Genomic DNA, 25,346 nt, shown 5'->3' on the forward strand with positions numbered 1-25,346 from the left:
ATGGGATGGGCTGTGCCTGGTCACAGCTCCCAAAGGCAGCCCGGGGAGCCACTCTGTTCCTCTCTTCCTCCATGGGATGCAGTGACTGGATGCAAGTAAATAGCCATTGTCATCCAGGGGTGTTTTCAATTATCTTTTTGGGCCTCTGCAGACTTAACTCGTCTTCTGCCACTTTGCTGCGCAACCTGGGCACCAATCCAACATCCACTGTCAAGCTCAGCCTTTGCAATCTGTACCTCACCTGCTCCATGTCTACCCCACTGGCCAACTCATCGTGCAGCCAAATGCAGTGACCTCAGGTCCGACGCCATGATGGATTTTCCACTGCTCCCCCCATTTTGGCCCTCCTGCTTCGCCACTGCTTGTGACCCTCCCGTGATTTGCCAGGGTCTGGAGGCATGGTGAGATCTGAGGTGGGTCGTAGTGGGAAACTGAAGGGCATTTCAAGGCTCTGGGCTGTCCGGGAGTGGAAAGAAGGCAAGAAATGAAATTAAGACCATTCACCTCTGTGTGAGTATTCATGAAAACAGTTTCATAAGCATTTTAGGCAGTAAATTAAAGAAAGTTCCTATTTGGGATGGAACCAGGAGTTTGTAGTATATTCGAATGACAATTTGTTTCTATCATTTTTTAGATTTCTTTTCATTTGCTCACACTGTGATGTGTAGGGAGATTATAAACAGAGCAGGAGGTGTGTGTGCACCCATTTTTACACTGCAGTATACTACAGCAAATACTACATATTAATATGTGTGCATTCATTTCTCATTGCCACAATGAGTCTCGGGAAAAACTTACATTCAGAGGCGGTTCCAAGATGCTGTATTTAAGAGGAATTACTGCACTACTTCATACCGTCTACACCTAGAAAACTGCTATTACGTAACTGGGACACAAGTCCAGCTCACAAACATACCATCGCTGGGGATTAGGTGGAAATCTGGTGTTTAAATGCAAACTGTCTTTTTCATATCATCATGGCTTTACCAAGTAACCCCCCAGGCACCAGGGAAGTCTCTGAGATGCCTGAAGTTCTGCTCTGCACATGCACTGAAGCCTTTTGGTCTTGACAGGGCTAAGTGCGTATCTCACACCTAATCCCATCCGGATTCACAGACAAAGCATTCCTCCTCTGGAGGAGCCTGCTCTGACAGTGCACATGCAATACACGCTCACACAGGCGAGCTCTGCGCAAAACGCGGTGGCACTGCAGCATGGAAGGAAAATGCCAGCAGGGAGAGTGCAGGCAGCCCCATTTTGCACAGCAGCCTGCTAATCATGCACAACTTGAGTCCAGGAGTAGGTCTGCCTCCTTCATCTGCTTTAGAGAGTTAACTGCCACATCTCCTGTCACTGTGGCATGTAGCTTCTGGGATAGCAGGCAACCAAAGGGTGGGAGAATAAATAGTTCTACCCCATGTGTAGGAAATCAAGTGGGGAAGGCAGGAAACCAACATGACTGAGCAAGGCCCTGCTGGTCAAACTGAAGTGCAAGAAGGAGATGCACAGGCAGTGGAAGAAGGGACACATGGCCTGGGAAGAGTACAGGGATGCTGTCAGGGTGTGCAGGGATGGGATCAGGAAAGCCACAGCACGGATGGAACTGAGCTTGGCAAGGGATGCAAAGAATAACAGGAAAAGATGCTATAGGTGCATTGGTCAGAAAAGAAAGACCAAGGAGAGTGCACCCCCTCTGGTAAACAAGAAGGGAGATCTAGAAGTCAAGGTATCGTTGACTCGAGGGTGGACAGAGGAATGAGACTGTGGAGGCACCTGTGATTGTGCAACCTGCATCTGGGTATATTTTCTAAAAGGATCAACTTTGTGTTTGAATCTGTGGCCACCACTACTTCACTCCACAGACATGGAGAAAGCTGAGATACTCTATGAGTTCTTTGCCTCGGGCTTCACTGCCACTCAGACTTCCCACACCTCTCCACTCCCTGAACCTCAAGGCAGGGTCTCGGGGAGCAAAGTTCCACCCACTGTAAGTGAAGAGCAGGTCTGAGGCCACCTGATGCAACTGAGCAACTACAAGTCTAGGGGGCTTGATGACATGAACCCCAGGGTCCTGAGGGAATTGGCTGATGGAGTCGCCAAGCCTCTCCCCATCATATTTGAAAAGTCCTGGCAGTCAGGTGAAGTTCCTGGTGACTGAAAAAAGGGAAATATCACTTCCATTTTTAAAAAGGGTAGAAAGGAGGACCCAGGGAACTACAGACCAGTGAGCCTTACCTCCAAGTCTGGAAAGATCGTGGAACAGATCCTCCTGGAAGCAATGTCAAGGCACATGCATGAGAAGAAGGTGATCTGAGATAGTCACCATGGTTTCACCAAGGGCAAATTGTGCCTGAGCAGTCTGGTGGCCTTCTATGACAGAGTGACTGCATTAGTTGACAAGGGAAAACCGACCGACGTCATCTACCTGGACTTCTTCAAGGCCTTTGACATTGTCCCACATGACATCCTGATCTCTAAATTGGAGAGATAAGGATTTGAAAGGTGGACTCTTTGGTGGATAAGGAATTGGCTAGAAGGCCACAGATGGAGAATTGTGGTCAATGGCTCTATGTGCAGGTGGAGGCTGGTGACATGTGGTGTCCCTCAGGCAGCCCATCCTGGGAACAGTGCTGTTTAATATCTTTATCAACAACACAGACAGTGGGATCGAGTACACCCTCAGCAAGTTTGCAGATGACACCAAGCTGAATGGTGCAGTTGATACAACAGAATGAGGGGATGCCATTCAAAGGGACCTGGACAAGCTGGAGAAGCGCGCTCATGTGAACCTACTGAGGTTCAACAAGTCCAAGTGCAAGATGCTGCACCTGGGCTGGGGCAGTCCCAGACAGGAGTGCAGACTGGGAGAAGAACTCACTGAGAGCAGCCCTGCAGAGAAGGACTTGGGGGTTCTGGTGGATGAAAGGCTCAACATGAGCCAGCAGTGTTGGCTTGCAGCCCAGAAGGCCAACTGTATCCTGGGCTGCATCTAATGAGGAGTGGCCAGCAGGTCAAGGGAGGGAACTGTCCCCCTCTGCTGTGCCCTTGTGAGGCCCCACCTGGAGTGCTGCATCCAGGTCTGGGGCCCCCAGTAGAGGAAGGATGTGGGGCTGCTAGAGCAAGTCCAGAGGAGGGCCACAAAGATGATCAGAGGGCTGGAGCACCTCTCCTATGAACAAAGACTGAGAGAGCTGGGGGTGTTCAGCCTGGAGAAGAGAAGGCGCCAGAGGGACCTCACTGAAACCTTTCAACACTTAAAGGGTCTTATAAAAAAATGGAGAGCAACTCTTTGCTCAATCAGATAATGACAGGATGAGGGGGAATGGTTTTAAACTAAAAGAGGGAAGATTTAGGTTAGATGTTAGGGGAAAATTCTTTACTCACAGGGTGGTGAGGCACTGGAACAGGTTGCCCAGAGAAGCTGTGGATGCCCCAATCTTGGCCAGGTCGGATGGGGCTTTGACCAGCCTGGTCTAGTGGGAGGTGTCCCTGCCCATGGCATGGATGGTCTTTAAGGTCCCTTCCAACCCAAACTATTCTGTGATTCTATGATATGATTCTTCAAATCTGCTCTACTCTGCATGGCACAACTAGAGGTTCTGTGCCTCCTGCCTTCCCCCTTCTTCTGTAACAATGTAGAAACATCTTCTACCCAGAGGTCAATACACCTTTACAGAGGAACAAAAACGAGCCCCCCAGAGCCTCTGGGAACATCTAATTAACCACCACACCATTGTTTTCTTTTTGCTAGAAAAAAAAAAAAAAAGAAAGAAAGAAAGAAAAAAGGAGTGTTTTTTTTTTCAGTTTCTGATAGAAAAGTTTTATTCTCCACCACCACAATGAAGGATAGCAGGATGCTGCTTAGGTGGATATCGCTGGCATGAGCACACTGCAGCTGGAGACCCAGGGGAGTGCATCTGTGTTGCTTATGTGGAAGAAGTCAAAGGCCAAAACCCTCACACCTCTAAGCTCCTGAGGCTATTGGCACTTCTGCTTGAATAAGGAATAGAGCATAGGGTCCAAAAAGTGCAATTTTAAAGCAGTCTGAGCCAAGTTTTCCTTCTGTACATGTCAGTACAGCCTGTCAAAGAAATTTATTCCAATAAATATTTTAAGAGTCCAGTGATGGTGCTGAAATGGAAATCTTAGCTCGTTATGCTTTCAGCTACGCTGGTGTTTCCTAGAATCTGCACAGATGATCAATAAGGGATGTTTTTTGAGGAGGTACAGTTTCTAGTAAAGAAAGGAAGAGGAAATGCAACAGTATAGTTCATGCGCCCAAGGCCTTAATCTCCCCCAATCCCACTCCCCATAAAATTAACCACACAATTTGTAATCATTCATAACAGTTGGAATTGTCTTGACTTTTAAAAGGCTTTTCTCATTAACCAACCCTTTTTTCCTTGTAAAGCATATTATTGATCTTAATATGCAGAAAATACCATAGCTAGCAACTCATAATGTCTGTGCCATTTTTGTTAAACAATGAGAATTGATGAGGTTTGGCAGGACATTAAAATATTTAACATTATAGCTTTGAGAAGGCTTTTATGTGTCTGTACTAATAGGAAAATCTTTTAACAGGAAAAATGTTTTTCTCTGCCTCTCTAAAATCTTCAGTGAGGGTTGATTCTGGTTGTATTAAACCCAACGGGAGGTTTCTTACTGACTTCAAAGCAAGCCAAGAGGAATTCCAGTTTGGAAAATCATTGCTAGACACAAATCTGAGCCTTTTTGTCACATGACCAGTGTCATTTAAGTTAGCATTTTGTTACACACCCCAACACTTGAGGAAGCATCTGGGGCTGGCATGTTTGTCTTTGCCCAGAGAAGCTCAGGTTGTGCAGCTCCTGCACCATCCCATCATTTGAAACATGTGAGATGGACCAGGTGCCGCCCCACGTGGACCTGCCAGCCTGTATTACACTCCTCAAGAGCCTGATTTTGAGACATATTTTTATTTATTTTAACTGTCCAGCTCTCTGTTCTTGCTATCCAAGAGATGACCAGCTTTGCAGGGTTCAGCCAGCCAGCTAATTTGCCACACCTCGGTCCATGGCTGCTGAAGGGCTTTGGTAGAGCCCCTGCAAAACAGTCATCATCACCCTTGGGGCTGTAAGGGCATCTCCAGGTGCTTCACCTTCCTGGCAACCCAGCCAGGTGCACACCAGCACTGAGTCTGTCAGCTGCAGTGTGTCTGTCCTCTGTCTGTGTGTCCTTGCATTCAAAATGCAGCGGCAGCTGGGCAGGAGGAAAAATCTTTAGGCTAGCTGGGTAGCTTTAAAGAAGGATGTTACAGACAGGAGACTGCGAAGTCCATGCTTATCCTTGTCTTTCAGTAATGAACTGACACTCGTGAAGGCATTCCAGTCCTCTGGGCACCTCGAACATAAAGGTCCTTTCCTCCACTCTTCTAAAGGCTCTACGCTCAGGAGCCCATTCAGGCCTCTCGGACATTTTGCAACTTAAAAAAAAAAAAAAGTTGGCACCAGTTCCCATACTCCATTTTATCCATGAACCTCACTCACAAATCTTCCAGAGGTGAGTAATTTAGTTATGAACATCACATTATTTGTGAAGGTCAGACTTCTGTCGTTTGAAATCTTCCCTTCACCCCCAGAAGGACAGCACCTCTTACAAATGCCAGCAGGAAAAGAACAAATGTAAGATTGGTAACCAGTAATCATATTTATTCCTGTACATAACAACCTCAAACGTTGGGATCTTTTAATAGCTTTTTCCATATTGGACTCTTTGTTTGGATGTGGTTTTCCTGATGTATCCTAGTAACATGTTTAGTTAATTTATATTGTGTGTATGTGTAGACAGATATACACACATCCATATGTATGCACACACATAGTCCTCATTAAGTAAGTGTTAAACCTCCCACAGCAGAACTGGGTTTGGGGGGCAGTCGGGCTGGAAACTCGCAGTTTGTTCCCTTTTACTGAGGGGTACCATGGGGATGGTTCTGGGGGGCACATGCAGCCCCCAGGGGGAACCCGGAACCCCACGTCTCAGTGCGAAGGTTGCTCTGACGTATGGACTCCGGGTGGGATGGAAATCCCCATTTAACGCTGGAGTGACTGCAGTGCCGTGCTCTCAAGCATTCTGGAGGGGGTGCGTTCGCAGCCCCCCTGCCTGACTGGCATGTGCAGAAGGCAGCGTGCTTGGCCAGCCCCCAGTAGCAGAGGGGCTGCTTGCTTGTAGTGTCAGCAAGTACACGGGTGGCTTGAGGACTCGATCCTTAGCTTGTTAGAGCATCTCGACTGTTGCAAGACAACCTCCAAACCCAGAAACACTTGGCAGATGATGAAAAGAGGAGTGATTCTCCATATTTCATAGCAAAACATAAGTATAACCTACTTATTTTGTTAGAAGATTCTCTCTTGAAGGTCTCAATACTGGACTGTGTGTGTCTCTATAAACAAAGAAGAGCTGGTTACAACATGCACTCTTGGAAAGCCCACGTACTCCTTATCCTCTTTTTATCCAGGCCCACAACTGGATTGCAGAGATGAGATGATGGAGAACGAGGAACCGGCTGTGAACATGCTGCTTCCCAGGCACTCCTGGCATGATCACTCTGTGCCTGTGGACAGTGTTTCTAGGCAGTAATAAAATGGTGTGGTACGTAAAGCTGGAAGCACCGAGTCCTGCACAGTCATATCTACTCAACAGCAAAGCTCCTATTTGCTCCGAGGAGAATTCTGCCTACGTAAGGACTTAAGAGCCAGGGCTAGGAGCAAAGAAAAGAGCATTCATAATTTTCTTCTTAGCTGGTTTAGAGAAAGCCAACTGCTTTCTACAGCCTTGCCAAAACTAAGAGGAGATGGTCTGAGGTTAAGAAACATGCGGGATGATTTTCATACCAAATGTGAAAAATGAGAAATTGCTTTAACATACAGTAACTTGCCATAAAAATGTGATCCGTGTTCCCTTCCAACTTTAAAAGGAGACTTTATAAACTCTACAGCCTTTGATTTGTTAAGGTAACTTTATACTTATTTTTTTAATTCACAGGTTTGTGAGAAAATATAATGGAACCCTTGATGTTTTTATGATCTTGATTATCACTTCATTGTATAAGTATTTGCTTAATGAAACATACAGTAAAACACTGTAAAACCTGCTGCAATGTATTCAATATCTTTTGGAATTAATAGAAAAATTACAAGATTGAAAAAAAGGCACTAATTTTTATTTTATTTTATAAAAAAGTTACTTGACTGCACAGTTCTTTGTTTTATTTTCTCATTTATTTTATATGTATTTGAAGAAAAGTGTTTGTTGCACTATCTAACACTAAAAACTGATGCTGTTATTCATATGTTAACGAGAAAAATAAACCTGTTTGCACTTTGATTTCTGTCATTCCTGTTGAGTGATTCTTCTGGAATAAACATAGCTCTAACACATGTAAACAACACAGGAAATTAATAACAAAATTCTTTGGATTTATTTCAGATGCCACATACTTTATGTAAATATATGTGGCTTTCAATTTCAAAGATTTTCCAGTAAGTAATAAACTTTGCTCATTAACCTCCTTTTAAACTAAACATTTATTACTTTGTAAGTGTTATTTCAACTAAATCAAGTGGATATGCTTGGTAAATTAATGCAACAGATCTGTTCAACCAGAGAAGTAGGATGGCTTCTTTTGAGTTGGGCAAACTGTGAGTTTCTATTTAAATATCAAGGGAGCAGGATGCAGTTTGATATGTTGATTTTTTTAATGTAAGAAAGGATGATTTTTTTTTAAATTATTTATTTAAATTAACCTACCTTTTCCTCATTAGCTCAGTGGCAGAAAATGGGAAAAATCCCCAAAGTCGAATAAAGTTGCATATATCTGCACTGTGAACCTTGTGCTAGTATTTCACAGAATTGGCTTAGTGGATTATTTTTCTTACCCAATGTGATCAGTCAACATTTTCCTGGCATGATGAGTGGGGTATCCTTTACTGAAACGGAGTCTTCTTTAGTTTATTGTTTTTACAATATAAAGACAAAAATGTTTTGCATTTTCTGTATGGAAAAAATGCATACTAAGAAGCATTCTGCTTTCATATTTATGATCATAGAGGTTTAATTGCTGAAAAGTTGTCAGCATTGGCCTCTGTGGTGACGCTTGGAAGTCCCAGTCCCCGGGGTGTGGAAGAAGCCCTGCCGTGCCATGAAGGTTTGGTCTGGGACAAAGCAGGACCTTGGAGCCCCTTCCTTACCCAAGAAACTAGGAGCAAACTGGGTTGACCAGGGTCCCGTGGGAGCCTGCCACTTCTGAACCCGAACTAGATGGAGGTGCTCAGGCAGTGTCAGCTCTTTTTCCACACAGGAGCCCAGAGGAGGCAGGTGGTGGCATGGCGTGGACATCTCCACTTTCGGGGGCTGCGAGCACGTGCAGGGGCTGCCGGCTCTGGGGCTGGTGGGAGTTATTTCCTTGCTCTGACCACGTCAGATATCAGCGCACAGCTGAGTATTCAACATGAGTACTAGGCTTCTGGATTTTATCTCTTAATGAGGCACAGGCTATCCTGAGGGGACAGTGAATCATCACATTTCTCAAGCACCAGATCGCAACCAGCAGCGCTCATTTCAGGGATTGTGTTGGCCGGGATTCTGCACGAGGCGACATTAGCTCTGATTACAGAAGTCAAGCACTAAAATCTATTAACTCAGCCATAAGAGTTTTCGGTTTCTTTTGTTATTATTTTGTTTGGTTCAATTGGATTTGCTTCAGACATGACTCATTTCCACTTCCTGCATCTCCACAATAGTTCCTGCAAAACCCTCAGCCATGGAGCATGGCTTGCACCCACTTCAAACGCAAAGCAGTCTCATTTCAATTTTTCATACTAAGGCTTCATCTAAATTAAACATGGCAGGCCAGAGGGTATGCAGTACACATCCTTGGTTCCCTTAGTAGACTGAAAAAAAAAAAAAAAAAAAAAGAGAACTCCAAAACAAGCAGAGAGAGAGAGAGAGAGAGGAGAGGGAGAGACGCAGAAAGAAAAAAAAATCCTCTGGATATATAAAGGAAGAAGTCAAATTCCAAAAGCTCACAGGAAGCCAAATTCTCCAGGCAAGAGAAAAGTGACATTATCCAAACCAAGCCTCAACACAGCATGGAAATGTGATGAAGAGTATGGCTGGTATTCTCAGCAAGGCTATAGACATGTATGTAAATACAATCAAATTGGGAACACATTATAGGGATTAAAGAGATCTGCGTAGCACTAGAAGAAAGAAGCAGCAGATGTAACTGTTAACAATAAAGGAAGGGATTTCTGGCCGAAGTTCAAGATTTTCTTGCACCCAAGCTCATTGTTGCAAATGAATCTGGACACCGTAAATAATTTGTAGTGACTTGTAGATCCAACAACTTTCTGTTGTTGTTCATGAGCTAGCTACCACTTACTAACATGCTGATTTTTATAAATGAGTTCCTTCAGCAAACACATAACACAGATGTATTTCAATCTAGGCAGTGTCACTGCTCTATTAAACTAAGCCACTACAGTGGCTGCGAGATGAGTGGTGACCAAAAAGTGTTGATGACCTAAGATGCCCCAAAACTTCTGAGCCTTGGGCGGCCAATGTCCAGCAACTGAGAGGCATGAAAACCCACGAGGCTGATCTTCAAGCTTCAAAGAGTCCCAGGCATCCTGTCTCACACCAGCCTCTCTCAGTGAAGGTGGAGAGGCACCATACAGGGAAGGGCGCCTTGGCGGAGCACTCTCTGGCCTGGGAGCTCCACCAGGATAGACCAACATTGATTTTAATTTCTTGGTGTCTGAGCCAAAGGTCTCTGGCCCACTTAGCAGCTGGTATTAAAGTCATTAAAATAGGGCAGTGTAATTAGAAAACCTTGCCAGGCCAAGACAGGCATTACAAAAGAGATAAATGTCATTTCAACTTTCATATATAGTTAAGAGCATCCTTAGCATACGAGAAGAGTGCTCAGCCAAAATCAACCTGGAATTAAGACTCAGCTTGACAAGCCTTTTCCTTTTACTAGTCACCTGAGAAATATCAACAACATTTTCCACATTTTGAATTTCATGTTCCTGTCTGTACATTGTGAAGACCAGAAGCCTGATGGCTTGGGGAAACACAATGAGAAATTTTATTCAGTATCCAACACGCTTCACCGGTCCCCACAACAAATGGATGACAACAAATTCTGATAACTTTAAATTAGTGAAAAACAGGGATGCCAATGCTGATGATGGTACTCTGTCTTGCTGCCTGTGATAAGGGAGTCTGTCTCTTGTGATGTTCAGTGATTCTGAAGGACAGAAAGAGCCACTGGGAGACAGAGGAAGAAATACCAAATGTCTTCTGTCCATACTTGTTTTTAAGGGAAATAAGCCTTATTAAGGGCAGCAGCAGACCTTCCAGACCTGGGGAAAAAAGGAACAGTGGAGAAACTGTTTGCATCAAATACAGAGGATCTATAAATAAATAAATGAGTGGGATATTTATCACTGAGTTAGTTGATTATCTCTCTCTCTCAAGCTGTATGAGCTAATTTTGCTGGCTGCACACAGCTTTTTGGCAAGGTTTTCAACCTTTTCCCTCTGAGATATCCACAGAAGATCCAGTTATATTAGCAACTGATATCACATTGACTGCTTAACTTAGTGTGAAACTTTATGGCTGTCATCAGGAAAAGTGGAGAAGTTATTTTTGCAGGTGATTTTATAAGAGCAACTGTGAGCTAGGATGGGTGAGAAAAATGAAGGTTTCACACCTGTGCTTGCACATGAGAAACAGGTGTGCTACTGAACCTCAGGCGAAGCAAGTGGAATTTCTCTGGTTCCCAGGAGGGTTTTCCATGCTGATGCCATATCCCATTCTGGGAGGTCACTGGCACCCTGAGCATTTGGTGCTGTCCCAGCCCTAAGAGACTGCTGCAGATCCCCAGCCATCTGCAAACTCCCTTGGCAGCCACTCCATCCTGCCTTGCTCGCTGCCAGCCACAGTGTCATCTCAGTCTGAGTCCATGCCACAGCCTGAGCTCTCCTCTTCGTCACCCTGGGAATGGCAGTAGATGAAACATCAATAAGGTATGACTATTTGTTCTATTTATTGCTCAAAAGAAAGTCCCACTTTGGCACACAGTACTTTATTTTTGTAAGATCCTGTTCTGTAGAACAACAAAAAAAGGGTAGATAAATGAATCCGTATTATATATAGATTTGCATTGCCCTTTTTAAGCCTTAAGGCCTACATTCAAGTGTTTCTAGTAATGATCCAGGATGCTAAACAATTTTTAATATCTTATTACAAAAGCTTTTCAGCTTGCTTTTAACAAAAGGAAAAGCTGGATTAACATATGAAGCCTGAAATATGCCAACTGTGAAAGAACATCACTCTTTTTTTTCTTTTTTTAATATCTGAAATGCTTCTGAATTCCCAACGTAGCTATTGGGATCCAAGGTTATGATCTAAGAGAAAAGATACGTTCATTTAATTAAAGTAGCCCTTTACATTTTTTTTTAAAGTTACTTTCAAAACATTCATATCACTGTTTATGAGCTTTGGGAGGACAAGGAGCTCTGGGGATTGCTAATGACATACAGATAGCCATATGGTCCTCTCACCTCCGCTGTTTTCCCTGGGACTGATCCTTCCCTGTCTGTGCCACACGCAAAGTAATAGCAACGTATGTCTCTTTTATGGAGCTTTGTAGCCTTTGGCAGCAAAGCATCAAATGGTTCTGTCACAGATGGGAGATGGAGGCACAGGAGATGAGCTGGTTTGACACCCACTGCAGATGGTGGCAAAGCTCATCCCAGAGCAGCGCCATCCAGAGTGACCTGTGCTAGGTGTGAAACATTATCACCTGATTTACTGCTGACTCCTTCACAAGCCCTTTGCTACTGCAGACGTAAAGAATGGGGAAACATCCATGGATTTCAGTGATTTTCACCTCACGGGAAGTTGGGCATATCATCAGCATGATTAAAACAGAGCAATAAGAATTTATCATGTGATTAGTATTTAATAAGAGATTGGTTTGGTTGCAGCCCAGCTTCAAACAAGTAAGTGCCTTCAAAGCAATGCTCCAGTCACTCTTTGGGGGCTGTGTGCTACAGTCCCAGCATGGAGCGCTCTCACCTGAGTTCAGTTTCACCTGCCATACTGGCAGAGCAAACAGCAGGCTGAATAAAAGAGCCAAAGCAACACGACAGCACAAAGAAATCCATACAAAGGGAACTCTGGCTTTCACCAGTCAAATGGTTGAAACAGTTTGATTTTCTTTTCTTCCTCAAAAGTTTAAACCATGCTGACCTCCCTCAGAGCCACAGCTGTACTCACGAGGTCTAGCTCCGTGCCTAATTACCAGAATGCTGTCTATGATGGAGCCTATTTTTAAATAACTTCCCTTCCATATTTGAAATCAAGAGAGAGTATGTGATGTAAAGAACTGTTTAGGTCCAAATAAAGTTTTAAACTATAAGAGAGGAAGGTAAAGAACAAGTAAAGGAAGAGAAGGATGGTCTAGCGGCCAAGATAAGGCTCATAAATTCCCTAGGCTTAAGGGCAGAGGAGTCATTGGAGAGTCAGCCCTGCACATATTGCAGGCCACCAAATTTCACCCCGTTAGGTCTCCAGTGACTCAGGCTGACTGCAGCATAGTGGGTATTGCAACAAAGGCTTGCATCGCTGATTTATTTCGTCACATCTTCAGTGAAATACTAACAAATGGTCATTGCAATGAAAGAAAAATTCAGCAGTTGGGGTGGAAATACAGTGAAAGTAAATCAATTTTTAAAAAGCTTGCCTTGAAACTGTCTTGGATAAGAAGCAAGGCAGGGTGATAGCTGGAGGATCAGTGGTTGTGTCTATATCATCTGTTGACTAGAAGCTTGGGCCAGCTTTGCTGGTGTCCCACGCGGGTCACCACTGGAGCTCTGGATCCTCACAGGGAACATGTCTTCCCTGCCAACACACGGAGACCTCACTTGCCCAGGATGCAGGACGGGTGCAAACACCACAGACCTCGTGGTCCAATGGGGGCTGAAGCGCTGCTTGGGCAGCTGGGCATGGCCCATGGGCACGGCAGCTGCCCATCCTCCTCACACCTGAATGGTTCCATGGCACTGGGAAGCTTGGGCAGGTGCTGTGGGGAGCATCACTCTTCCAAAAAGGCTGTTTGGGTAGCAGATAACCCTCTCCTCAACTGGCACCATTGCGACCTCTTTGCAGAGGAAAAGAGCATGGGACATACCAGATGGAGACAAATGGCAAGAGGAGACTGAAAATTAAGACACCTCTTGAGTGTAAGCATGCTTTCCTTCTCTCTACAGGCTCACTGTCTCCTTCCATGCTAAATAAAGCACCTGGTGCGAGCCTGGCGTGCAGATGGCCCTGCCGTGGTTCATGCAGCGCACAGCCCGCCAAATCTGGCACGCAGCTGTTTCGGTTTCTTTTTGCCAGGCTGCCAGCTCGAGATTGTTTTTACTTTTCTTTCCCCTTTTCTGCTCCCTCTGTACTCAGCCTTACCCTCCACGATGTAAATTGGAAGAGCAGATGTATAATCTGGGAAATTTTCCACATCCATCTTTTAAAGAGGAAGGTGGATAAGCTAACTCAGCTCTTTAAGTCCCCAGTTCGGAAAAGGCACTTTAAGCACATGCTTAAGTCCTGTTGATTTAGGAAAGGCAAAAAAGGCTGGTGATTTCATAGGTCTTAAACACATGCTTATGTGTCCTTCCTGAAGAGCAATATGCACCTGAACAGTGGCCCGATTATGCCAGTGCAGAAGGCACAAAAATGAGTGTTCACTACAAAATACACAAACCAAGAAGTGCCCCAGCTTAGCTCTTTAAAACAACCACAGTTTCATTGATTTTTAAGGTCAAAGAAATGTGCTTACCCTAGACTCTTTTAGTATCAGAGCAATCAAAATCCATAGCAAATATCTAAATCCTGGTTACTGAAATCTTTCAAGCTCTTCCTCTGCCAATAAACCTCTACAGCTGTTATCCCTTAATAAAAATATTGACAGAGTTTCCTTAGGGGGCACATTTGGATTTTAGCAAGGAGAAAAAGAAAACAGTGAAGGCTTCTACATGGAGGATGGCTTCCACCACATGTGGGGGTTAAATATTCTCCTCAGCTGCTGCAGCACCACAGAGAAATGTGCTGCAGCACAGGCAACTTTGCTGGTTGATCAGCTGTGCCTGGGAACACGCAGCGAACTGGAGAAAGCTGTTCCCTGTGAGAGCCCAGTGAGCTGCAGCGGTTTCACATCACACATGCTGGTTTTTGCCCTTTGTCTTCTCCTGCTCCCCGTCCCAGCACCACTCCGCAGGCTGCTCTGTATGCAGGTATTTTCTGGCACCCTGGTGGGAGGAAAAGGTGGGCAACCCACTCCAACCCAAGGAGCTGTTGGTGGCATTCCCATAGTCCTGTCACTGGCTGTCCCCTTTGGTCCCAGTGTCTGTTGCCAACTAAGCTCTGAGTCCCAGCCCCCCTGTAGCACAGTGTGAGCCCAGCATCTGCACCAGCTGCTTTAAATGAAACAGGCAGAAGTCTCTCCCAGGTGTTGCTGGCATCATCTCCCAAAATAGCTGATGAGCAAAGCAAACCAGTCAAACAGAGCTAACTATTGGAGCTAATGAGCAGTCATCACTGCTGTCTTCAACATCCCTTTTTGAGGAAAGAACGTGCTCTCTTGGGATGGATGACTTGTGGACTTCATGACCACTGAGCCACAGATCAACAAGCACCGGGGCACAAATATGGTGATTTGGCCTTTGTTGGCTTATCATTTCTGCCAAGAGGTTTCTGCAGAGGTCTCCATATGAATCCAGGCTTGCTTTGCCCTCTCTTTCAGGAAGAGCTGAAGAGATCAGATAGCCAAAAGGCTGAGGATCACCTCCGTGTTCCTGGTGCAGTTAGCTATCAACAGGCAAAAGTCACAGAAAGGAAGGAAGAAGAAACAGGGGTGGAGAAATTAATGAGGAGGCAGATTTGCCTTGCCTTTTCCCTTAATCATGGTTTGTGGCAGATTAGCAGAGATCAGCTTTCATTGCAGCTGCCTATGTTGTATTTGACCCTGTGGAGAAAGAATGAATTTGGTCCCCAAGCCTGGAAGTCAGGCACCCGAGCCCAGCTCTGATTTCTCTTAAATAATTTTAATTAAACAAGGGAAAAAAAAAAAGTGAACTGACAGTTATGAATAATGATGTGAAAATGGGCTATGAATACAATAAGAACTAATTAAACAGTGAGGGTAAGACCATGTTGATTTATTTCCTTTTTTTTTTTTTTTTTTTTTTTTTCGTAAGACTTTTAAATGAAATACATGTGCATTAGGCCTAAAGAGGGATTTAAATCTGCTGCACACACTTTCCTTCAGAGCACAACACATGACAGATGTTAGTCACATCACTTAGTGCACTACTGCCTTGGGTTCAGGCCCTAGTGAGCAGTGCAGCATAGGAACCCGTATTGGGAGGGCATAGAAAATGGTGCTGGAGAAGTACATTTTACCTTCTGCTATGGATGTACTTGAACAAGTGTACAAGGAACCTCTAGCACAGCAACCACCGTAACACCAAATCATTCCCAAATGCTAAGATGCTTCAGCTTGTTCTAATAAAAGTATCTGCATTACCCTAACATGTTACTACTGAAGATGTGCAAATAACAATAGCAATATATCGTACCACAGTGAAAATGAAATCACTGGCAAGGGACTATCCCACAGACCACCTGCAGATTATATATCACTTCATTTCAGAAAAGCCAGAGCAGGGAGAGAGGGGATTATTTTATTCCACAGAAAGTGATAGCATCAAGCTGTAAATGATACAGGCAATATTCATTGCTTGCTCCCAAAGAGGGAAGCAAGGGCCAGCTACAGAAAATGAGAAGGCTCTACTGAAGGACTTCCTGGCTGAACTCCTCCACAGGGTCCTTACTGCTGGTTCCCAGGCAAATGACAGGAAAAGCACTGGAAAAGTTGACCCGGGAGCTGACCAAGTAGCCTCTGCCTCCCCTTACCTGGCACTGCAGATCCCATCCTTTCGCTAGCACTCACACACTCCCACCCTAGTGGAAGTGGGTGGCTGAGCATCATCTAAATGTTACTGAAAACTGGCTGCCTGCCTCCCTGCTCAAGACTGACTCCAGACTCCCCAGGTTTTGCAGAACATCCCTCAAATTCCCTTGTCCCGCCTTTACTGCTCATCGCGGTCCTCTCCAGCAGAAAATGTCGCTGAGTTTGGGTCTGTTAACACCCAAGCAAGCCATATTTTTTCAATTGTCCTACAGAGCAGACCGTGAGATGTGTTTGCTGTGGAGATGGTTAAAGCTGCAACAGTAGAGCCGAGGATGGATCGCTCTGTGCATTCCTTGCTCCTTACACATTTCCCTACACAACCAGCGGGGAGAGGGGGCAGAGGTAGGTGGGCCTTTGGCTCAGGCTGCCACAACAGGTTTCCTGCTCCTATGGGTAGGAGGCCACATGTGGCTCCTGGGAAACCCCTTTTAAGCTGTGCCCTGCTCTCCTTCCCCACCCTTTGTTTAGGGGGACTGACATCCACGTAGGGTGACCAACATCCACCTACAAACCCTTGAAGGCCCTTTGAGAACCCATGTTCAGAGAGCTGAAAAACTCACTGAAGCAGTTTGGCCTATCTATACACACAAAAATGTCTTTTCTTCCTGAAAACAGAGAGGGGCTGCGTTTTCACGGAGCTCACTTGCACACAGAAAGTCTCCTTTATGAATCTATGCCCTGAAAAGTGCTCTTTTTGTGAATAAAGCCTCAACTGTCTGCTAGCAGCGCTAACACACTGACATCACTCTGCAAACATTTTCACGTAATACAGTCTCTGACAAGCTTTGTTTCCACTCGGCTCAAATTACTTGGAAAAATCACACTTTTCGCATTAAAAATCGTTTTGCTCTTTAAGCAGCTTCCAAGGCACTCCACCCCACCAGCTTGCACTTGGAGCTGGCTCGTCCCACTTGGCCAGGCCCAGCAGCCAAAAGAGGAAGGGTCCTCGGCCGAGGGCAGGTGGGAGCCGGACAGATGATCTCCGTCTCCACACACATTACACAGAGAGCACAATTGCTTAAGTACTTGCAGCTCTGGCAGCAGAGCTTACAAAGTTATGCACCCTGAAGAACAAGCAAATTTTTTTTTGGCAGCTTGCAAAGTAATGCAAGTAACTCCCAGCTTTCTACTCAGAGATTAAAAATTCAGGTGAAACTCTCACAGGGTTTATTTGCGTAAGTAAAAGCATCCCGAGCTTCCAAGCGATGTCCGGATTTGCTGATACACTCTGGATGCTTTTTTATTTTCCTGACAGCCACAGAACAGCTCACAGAGGCCGGCTGGTGACGCAAAAGAGTGGAGAGGAACTGGGTTTGCCTGCAGAAAAAGATGTCACATATCTAAGTGGACTGACAGCAGAGATTTGATACGTGCCTTGAAGATGAAGAGTGAAGGAATTGATAATTATTGTCACGTTAATTATCCTGGGGTGTGTCTTCAGAAGGTCTGTCTTTCATGGCTGTGGCTTGGACTTCAGTTTATACTCCAGGACAGAGCATTAAGAACAAATCAGCTTGATTGTATATATGTCTACTTGACAGCAGATGGAAATTCTTAGCTGGAAATTAAGACTGAATTTCCATTTTCACTAAGTCAGTGCAAATTTTGGGAAGGAAAAACATAACAAAAAAAAACCCTTAGGAATTAGTCAGTGTACATTATCTTTTCTATAGGAAAAATAAGTTGTTTTCAAGGCTGGACTATTTTTAATATGGGTAATGACCTTAGTGTCACTTCCTCTATGAAACTTGTACTGTAACACCTTTGTACTTGATTCACTTCCTGAATTACTGAATGAAGCTAAAGTGTTTTGTCAGTGAGAAGGCAAAGTTCAAACACTATCCACATGCAAACTTGTGGCTTTCAAAAAAGCTATGAATGTTGAACATTTGTTCTCACTAAGATGTATCATGTTTCTAGAAATAATGTGACACTATTATAATCTGAAAGGTTTTCTTATTTTTAACTACAAACAAACAAAAATACAATGCTTTTGTATTACTTCATCAGCTTTTCTTTAATTATTATTGGATTATTATTGGATAAAGGAGGCAATTTCATTATCCAGATTCTGCAGTTGGGGAAAATGCAAGGAGGGAAGTGGCCATGCACCAGACTAATGGCCAGGCAGGGAGAGCACCTATGGTTTTAGAGTCCCAGCACAGTGCTTCGACATAAACTGCTGCTCTGCAGAGCGTTTTTACAGGCTAGAGAACAACGTGAAAGGGGCTGAGATTCCTCATGCTGTCATTTTGTTGGAAATGAGAAAGAAATGTCAGTTCAATATGTATCTCTTCAAAAAAAAAAAAAAAAAGAAAAAGAAAAATGGCACTGTAGTACTGTGTTTCAAACTATTGAATTTTTTTTTCACTTTGTCTCCATTCCTTTCTGCACAGTATTTCTATATTGACCATCTAAATATCCTCCTGGGATTAGGCATGATCTTTTTTTGTTTATTTGTTTCCTTTCATGGTACCAATGTTTAACAGTGGGAACAATCACGTTCCCTTGACCAATAAATTTTTATTCCAAGGTAGCTTCATTAACTAATATACTAAGACTTGCTTAATTTCACTAAAAAGTGCCTATTAAGATTGAGAATCATCTACAATTCTTGCTGCATAATTACAAAACAGAGATTTAGTGTCTTGCTTGGCAAGAAAAACAGAAGTCATACAGAAGGGATGAACACTGGTACTGCATAGAAGCACAGGGGAAAGACCAGAAACATTCCTTATTCATTTACTATGAAAGATGAAGATATTGGTTTAAATTATTGGAGCTACACAGAGGCAGGCAGGTGGGATGGGGTGGAAAAGGGAGGTGGGAGATGGGAAGGGAGGAAGGTGGGAAGGGAGGAAAGAGAAGGAGGAAGGAAGGAAAAGAAAGGGAGGAAAGGAAGGAGGGAATAGCTAAAGGTTACCCCTTATGTCTGATCAAAGGACTGGCTTTCTAGGCACCATAGCAGAGATCTAAAGAGGCCTGAGGAATGTGCATTTGCTGTGGTGTTAAATGGCTTCCAGAACTGACCCTTGTCTAGCAGCTCCAAGCATGGGCAGAGCAGGTGTGCAGCTCGCTGTGTGCACCTGTGTGGTGAAAAGTCTATGTTTGAAGTGGAAAGGCAAAGGAAAAGAACTTGTGGGCTGTCTGGCTGTCTTACCCTTGACAGGCATTCAGTCTTGTGTTTTCAATCTATATCCAGCCTTGCATTGAATAATTACGTTACTTTATAGACAATTACAGATATTCACATGGAGCTTTGTCATCACCTGTTCAAGCTTAAACTCCCCCAGGACACCATGCCCCCCGTATTACCACAAGCATTTATGTTCAGCACAGCAAGCTAGGAAAAACTCACAGCATGGGGTCTATTCAAACACTTGCCTTACCACAGGCACCTGGGGTGGGACAACTCTCGCCTAATGGCAACTGCATGTGCTGCAGGCATATATATAAGGCAATCAGCCTGGGATCCTTCTAAGGTTACTGAACTTCGGGTGCAAATTCATGTGGTTCACTTTTTATGCCCGCCTTTGGTGAAATTAATCACTCCTTAAAAGTGGTTATTTCTTTCTCGTTTTGAAGGGACTCTAAAAGAGCAAGTCAGGCTTAGAAATTTGCATTATAGATGTTTATAGTTGAATCCCAGTCTTACCATAGGTACCAAAGGTTGTGCTGATAGTGTCCTTTCTTGACTAATTGGAGGAGATATTAGTGTTTTGAAGGACCTGGGTCCCTAAGCTTACCCTGATCATGCTTATCGTCCCCTGACAGCAGCAAGTTTGTCGCAGGCACGCTGCCAGGAGTGGTCACAGCAGCTTGCTTTTTCATAATGATGTCCCCAGTCAGAGCATTTACTTTTGAACTGGGGGACGCAGTGCCTGCCCCACCTGCAGCTTGAGAGGGTTGGTTCTCTTCTCACAAGGATATGCAAAGCACCAGGAACATGGGATGATACTTGCAGCTGAAACAGCCATTCTGCAGTTAAGGACATGTATCTCTTTCCTTTCCCCTCACTCCTATAGCACTTTACTTTTGTAAAGGAAACAGAAATCCTTTCTCAATAAAGATTCCCAGAAAGGTGTGCAGCATGATTTGGTCCCATATGAGCAGGATTTCCTGCCTGACATCTGAACATTGCTCAAGAATTATTTTGCCTAATTTTACTTCTAGCATGTAATGTGAAGCTTTCCAGTTGTTATTACTTACAAACAAGTATCATGATTAATTTGACAAATAGCTCCAGACATGAATACCTCTGCTGGAATCTTTATTTAAAGGCTACTTCATTTTGGACAAGTTGTTGTGTGAAGCAGAGGAGAAACAACCTCTTTGGCAACAATAGAAGAGAACTCTTAGTTCTCATTAAGGAACGAAATGGATTTCTTCTGTACCTGTGGTCTCAAACTCAGTCATGTACATGGATGAAATTTTGTTCCCAGAAAGATCAATGGGGATTTCAGCTGCCAATGTCAAAGGGCTGAGAATCTATCCAAGGTGCAAATTATATTTTCCAGGGGGAATCCTGAATTACCAGATTTCTCTTTGAACAGAGAATTTCCTGAAGAGAAATTCTCTTAATTTGCACTTAGCTATGTATATCCATAATGAATATGAGAGTTAGAAACTAGCAGTCTGGTCCCATGATACTGAATAAATTACTACCCACTGGATCATAAATCAAATGTTTGCATAATTTGGCTATTTACAAACCAAGCCTGCGTCCAGAAAATGCTCTTTCCCAATGCAGTCATTGTAGTTAAGCGAATACTTGGAAAGCACACAAGTTTTCATGTATTTATCAGTTTCTTTTAAAACAGCTGTTAGTATCTGTAGTAAAAAGGAAGATGCAAAATGTTCTTGGAACATATTCAAAATATGAAAATGATCATAGTAACAGTGGGAACAACATGAAACCTCACGGAGGGGATCCATTTTCCTTTCCATTGCCTTTCAGGACCCAGATGCCCATGAAAAACAGGAGGATATTTTGACAGTGCACAGCAGGAACAGCTTTTCCAGCCAAGGGATCACCATGTGAGCAACCAGCTCATCCCGTGGCTCACACCCAGCTCTGTCCCCATCTCCAAACACCATCCTGCCAGTCTGTGTCCCTTTCTGGAATGTAATGTGCACTGGCTCCCTCAGATGCTGCTTTAGCAGAGGGATTTACTGCTTTGCACTTATTTTTATAGGAAAAAGGCCACGATCAGGGGTTTGTTCCTACTGCCATCATATGCTATTCATACAGTATTATGTACTATTATATGCTACTCATATTCTTGACAGGCGCCGAGCCAGTGCCTACTCCAAAGCTTGTGCTGACCTGAGTGACAGAAGTTTTATCCTACTGAGATAAATGGCCAAAGGCCAGAGTCTGCCCGAAGTTGCAGCAGGACAACCCCCTAAGGTTGTGCAGCGTGTACCAGTGTTTCAGGAAATCCTGGCTGCAAAGTCCAAGCTTGGTGCTGGTTCAGCTGAACACTCTTACATCCCCAGGGTGCCCACTGTAACCCGAGCAGAGTGGGCACCCATGCCTAGCCCAGGTTTGGAGCTGGCAGCATTGCCACCCGTGTGAGTGGCAGCGTGAGGACCGAACCAGAGAGCCAGCTCGCTTGGAAGTTGTGCCCTTGGCCTCATTCAAAACAGACGTTTAGAACCATAATATTGTGCTTAGAAATACATTTGAGTTTCCGCAGTCATTTTTAGATGCAATAAACTAATGAAAGACAAGAAAGCTGGAATTGGCCACTGTTAGCATTTCCAAGATAAACATCTTAAAATACATTATGATCAAAATAAAGCAGACAGAGTTACTAGTGAGATTTTCAAGAGTAGGTGGCTTATTTTGAAGTTCCATTAATGTTTTCCATTTTGCTTTGGTGCCAGCCTGTAAAGCAAAAATATTCCAAGAGATAACATAAAGGTACATGCTCAAAGGAAGAATAAGCCAATTATTCATTTGTTGCAAGGCATTTGGCCACAATGAAGTAAGAAGGATGGAGCATGGAAAGTTGTTGACGTGTCCGGAAGATGGAGATTATTTTGTGGAACACAGTGTAAAGCTTAGCAATATCCATGAAAAAAAAAAAAAAAAAAAAAGATTGCTGGGTTGTGGGAGAAGGAAAGCAGCTACCCAGATAGAAGCCCCACAGGCACAGCAATGTCATCTTGTGAAACTGTCTGTGTTAACCAGTGTATAACCATGTTTTTGTACCCCAGACAGAAAATGTTTATTTCTCACACTCTTGCAACGTTCTTCCCCTTCCCTCAATAACAACCATAACACCTGCAGTAAAAGACCAATGCTTGCAGTTATATGATACTAGAGTGATACTAGAAGAAGAGAATATTCTTATATATATAATATATATTCTGTTCGCCTACAGGAAAATCAGCAAAAATAATTCCCAGATGAGCCTCAGAAATGACACTCCTCACACTAACACCAGTGATCCCTGTCAGCCTAACACAGGAGAGAAAAAGGAGCTGCAAAACTAAGGTTCAAAAAGAAACACATGGGCAAGTTAAAGGAGTCATATTGAAAAACATTTGGTATCACAAGGTTCTTGAGAAAATAGCAACTGGCAGTACTTGGATAATACTGTTAGTATTTGTAATTCTTGCATCTTAGCTACTTTTAATTTAAAGAACAAAGCATTAATCTGTTTATGCAGGAATTTAAATCCAGGATTTCTGGATTACCAACCTCTATTTTTATTAGCTTTCACAGAAAAATAAATAAATAAATAAATAAAAGGAAAGGAATGTCCAGGCTCTTGGAGTCTAACAAGGACAAAACATAAAATAAGATAGTTCAAATTTTGTTGAATGACTAAATCCTGTTTGTCATATTTATATACACATATAAATTCAATAAATTATATATATAAAATTTGTCCGTAGCTACGGACAAATTTTTTATAGCATCATTTAAGGAAGGAATTATATTCCTTAAATGTTTTTCTTATGCACATTTTTTTGATTGTTTTTAAAGGCCATGTTCAATAATTACACCAATCCAGCCTAAGTGTCTCCTTGAAAGCATACTCTACTTTTCTGGTTCACATGTATTGAACTCAAGTCTCAATAAAAGAACAAATAAGTTATCAAATTTGTCCACATTTGATTTTTTCTGTCCGTGTTTCAAATACCACTAATCTCCAAGAACATCTCAAGCACAATGACCTTCTAGCTGAAGATCTGTAGCTGAGCACCCATTCCAGTCTTCACTTGTGAAGCCCACCTCTGGTCCCTGCTGAGACATCACTTGGCTCTTGCTGTCCATGACAGATGTTAAAATGAACCTTCATTTTTCAGGTACTTATTAACATTAACACAGTGTCAATTAATAAAATTATTCTGTTAACACAACCTTTGACCCAATTAATTAGGCCCTAGCTCATCACCTGTGCCTCAGGATCCTGCAGTGGCAGCTCTGTGATCAAGCCCCCGTCCCTCAAATTTCTATCGCTTTGGGGTTGTAGTGCTGTAGCCTGGAGATGGCAGGTATCAGCTGATGTTTTACTGCTGTAGCCTTGCTGTGTGAGTCTGAGTCTTTTTACCAATCTTGGAAGGAGATCTACAGGGCTTGTTTTATAGGCATGTCGGAAAGGACTGCCATAGGAAAAGGAGCAGCAGGACTTTCAGAGGTTGTTCTGAAGCTGGCAAGGTGCGTGAAAAGGTCCAAACTTGGCATTTGAAAGTTAGAGTAACCCCTCTGCCCTCTCTTGCTATATGGTTCAGAATATGTTTGCACAGTCAATTTGATACTCAACACCTGCCAAATTGGCATCTGAATTCCTTGCCAAAAGAATTACTATAGCAATAATGATAAAATCATCGGTGAAAGCTCATTTCCAAGTGTGTTTTTCAGCACAGAACAGCTTATGACTTCCAATACATCTCTATAAATCCCAATACCTAGCTGAATTATTGCTGATTTACACAGCGTAACAGAGCAGAAGTGGGTCTGGATGCAGCCTGACAAGCAGCAGTCACAGCCTTTCGCTCCCAAACCACAGGCCTTTACCACTCAAGCTAAAGGAAAGTTTTCATTCATTGTGATTAATGCAGGACTAAATTAGACGATGCAAAGCTGAGAAGCTTCTAACCTGACCTTTCAAATATACCAGGGGGAGGGCTTTCCAAGGAGAGTCATTAAGTTTATTGCTAGTTACCATAATTCCATAGAAAGTTGGTGTCCTCTCACATACATTTGCACAGAAAATGAAGAATTGTAAAAATGAGGTTGTGGAGGTATTTGTTGTAGAAGAAAAAATCCCACAGCATGTCAAGTTTCCTGCTTAAATAGAAGTGCTTTTTTTTTCTTTTTTTTTTTTTCCTCCTTTTTTTTTTAACAACAGTCAGTTTATATCTGTCTTGCATTTGAGTTTTGGCAACCAATGAACTATGTTTCAAATGAGCCTCAAATTTCCCTCCAGCAATCACCAATTCTTAGTGAACTTGAGTCTGAATTTCAGGCTCATTAAAAAAAAAGCTGAAACCAGGTGAATGAAGTTTTGCCTGGTTTTATGTTTCATTATAAATATTTTGCACACCTTTGCTCAGAAGTACTTGGTGAACCAGCCATTAGAGGATGACTGTTTCTAGTGGTTGAGGAAGTAACATTCTGCCCAGCATGGATTACAACTGCATTTTTTTCTCTCCTTCGTAATATTATTTAAAAAAAAAAAAAAAAAAAAAAAAAAAAGAATGCTAATAATCATTGCCAAAAATATAGCCTTTTCCTAGTTCTAATATCTGATGATATGGCCTTTCCTAAGCTGATACTTTGTCTACAGGTTTGCTCCATCACCTTTTAGATTGCACATGCAGTTGATAGGCAGTATTTGACCAGTGTATGGCATCTCTGGGTGGTCATGGCAGTGTCTCTGCAGTAATAACTGCATTTTCCAAATTCTCTCAAGGTCAGGATATTGCTATTTGCCTCTGGCGCCCTCAGCTCCTCTTAATGAAAATTTCCAGAAAACTGCTCTGGCACAAATCAGAATATTAACACCCTCCTGAGTCATGATGATTTGATTTTTCTCACTTTTGAACAAGAATTAACATTTTCGTTGTGCTGGTTTGCATTCAAATGACTTTTTTGTTTTTTTCTTTGAAAGACCAAAGAAGGAGATTTTTCAAAATATTTTAGGAGGTTAAGAGATGTTTTTCACTTAATTAATCCAATTAATTCAGATTGGTGAAAGGTGTTGAAATCAAAGCCAAAAATTTGATGAGCTTTGGAATCACGGTC

General features: G+C 43.2%; 1 long non-coding RNA gene across 1 annotated transcript; it reads left to right on the forward strand.

Annotated features, from left to right (window-relative positions):
- The first annotated feature begins 161 nt into the window (after nt 1-161).
- LOC121069656 lies at nt 162-7,222 on the forward strand. The gene is made up of 3 exons (XR_005819543.1): nt 162-510; nt 5,340-5,541; nt 6,500-7,222. It is a non-coding gene; the product is annotated as an uncharacterized LOC121069656 (long non-coding RNA).
- The last annotated feature ends 18,124 nt before the right edge of the window (nt 7,223-25,346 follow it).

Source organism: Cygnus olor, chromosome 4 (assembly GCF_009769625.2).
Source record: "Cygnus olor isolate bCygOlo1 chromosome 4, bCygOlo1.pri.v2, whole genome shotgun sequence".
NCBI classification, from domain to species: Eukaryota; Metazoa; Chordata; class Aves; order Anseriformes; family Anatidae; genus Cygnus; species Cygnus olor.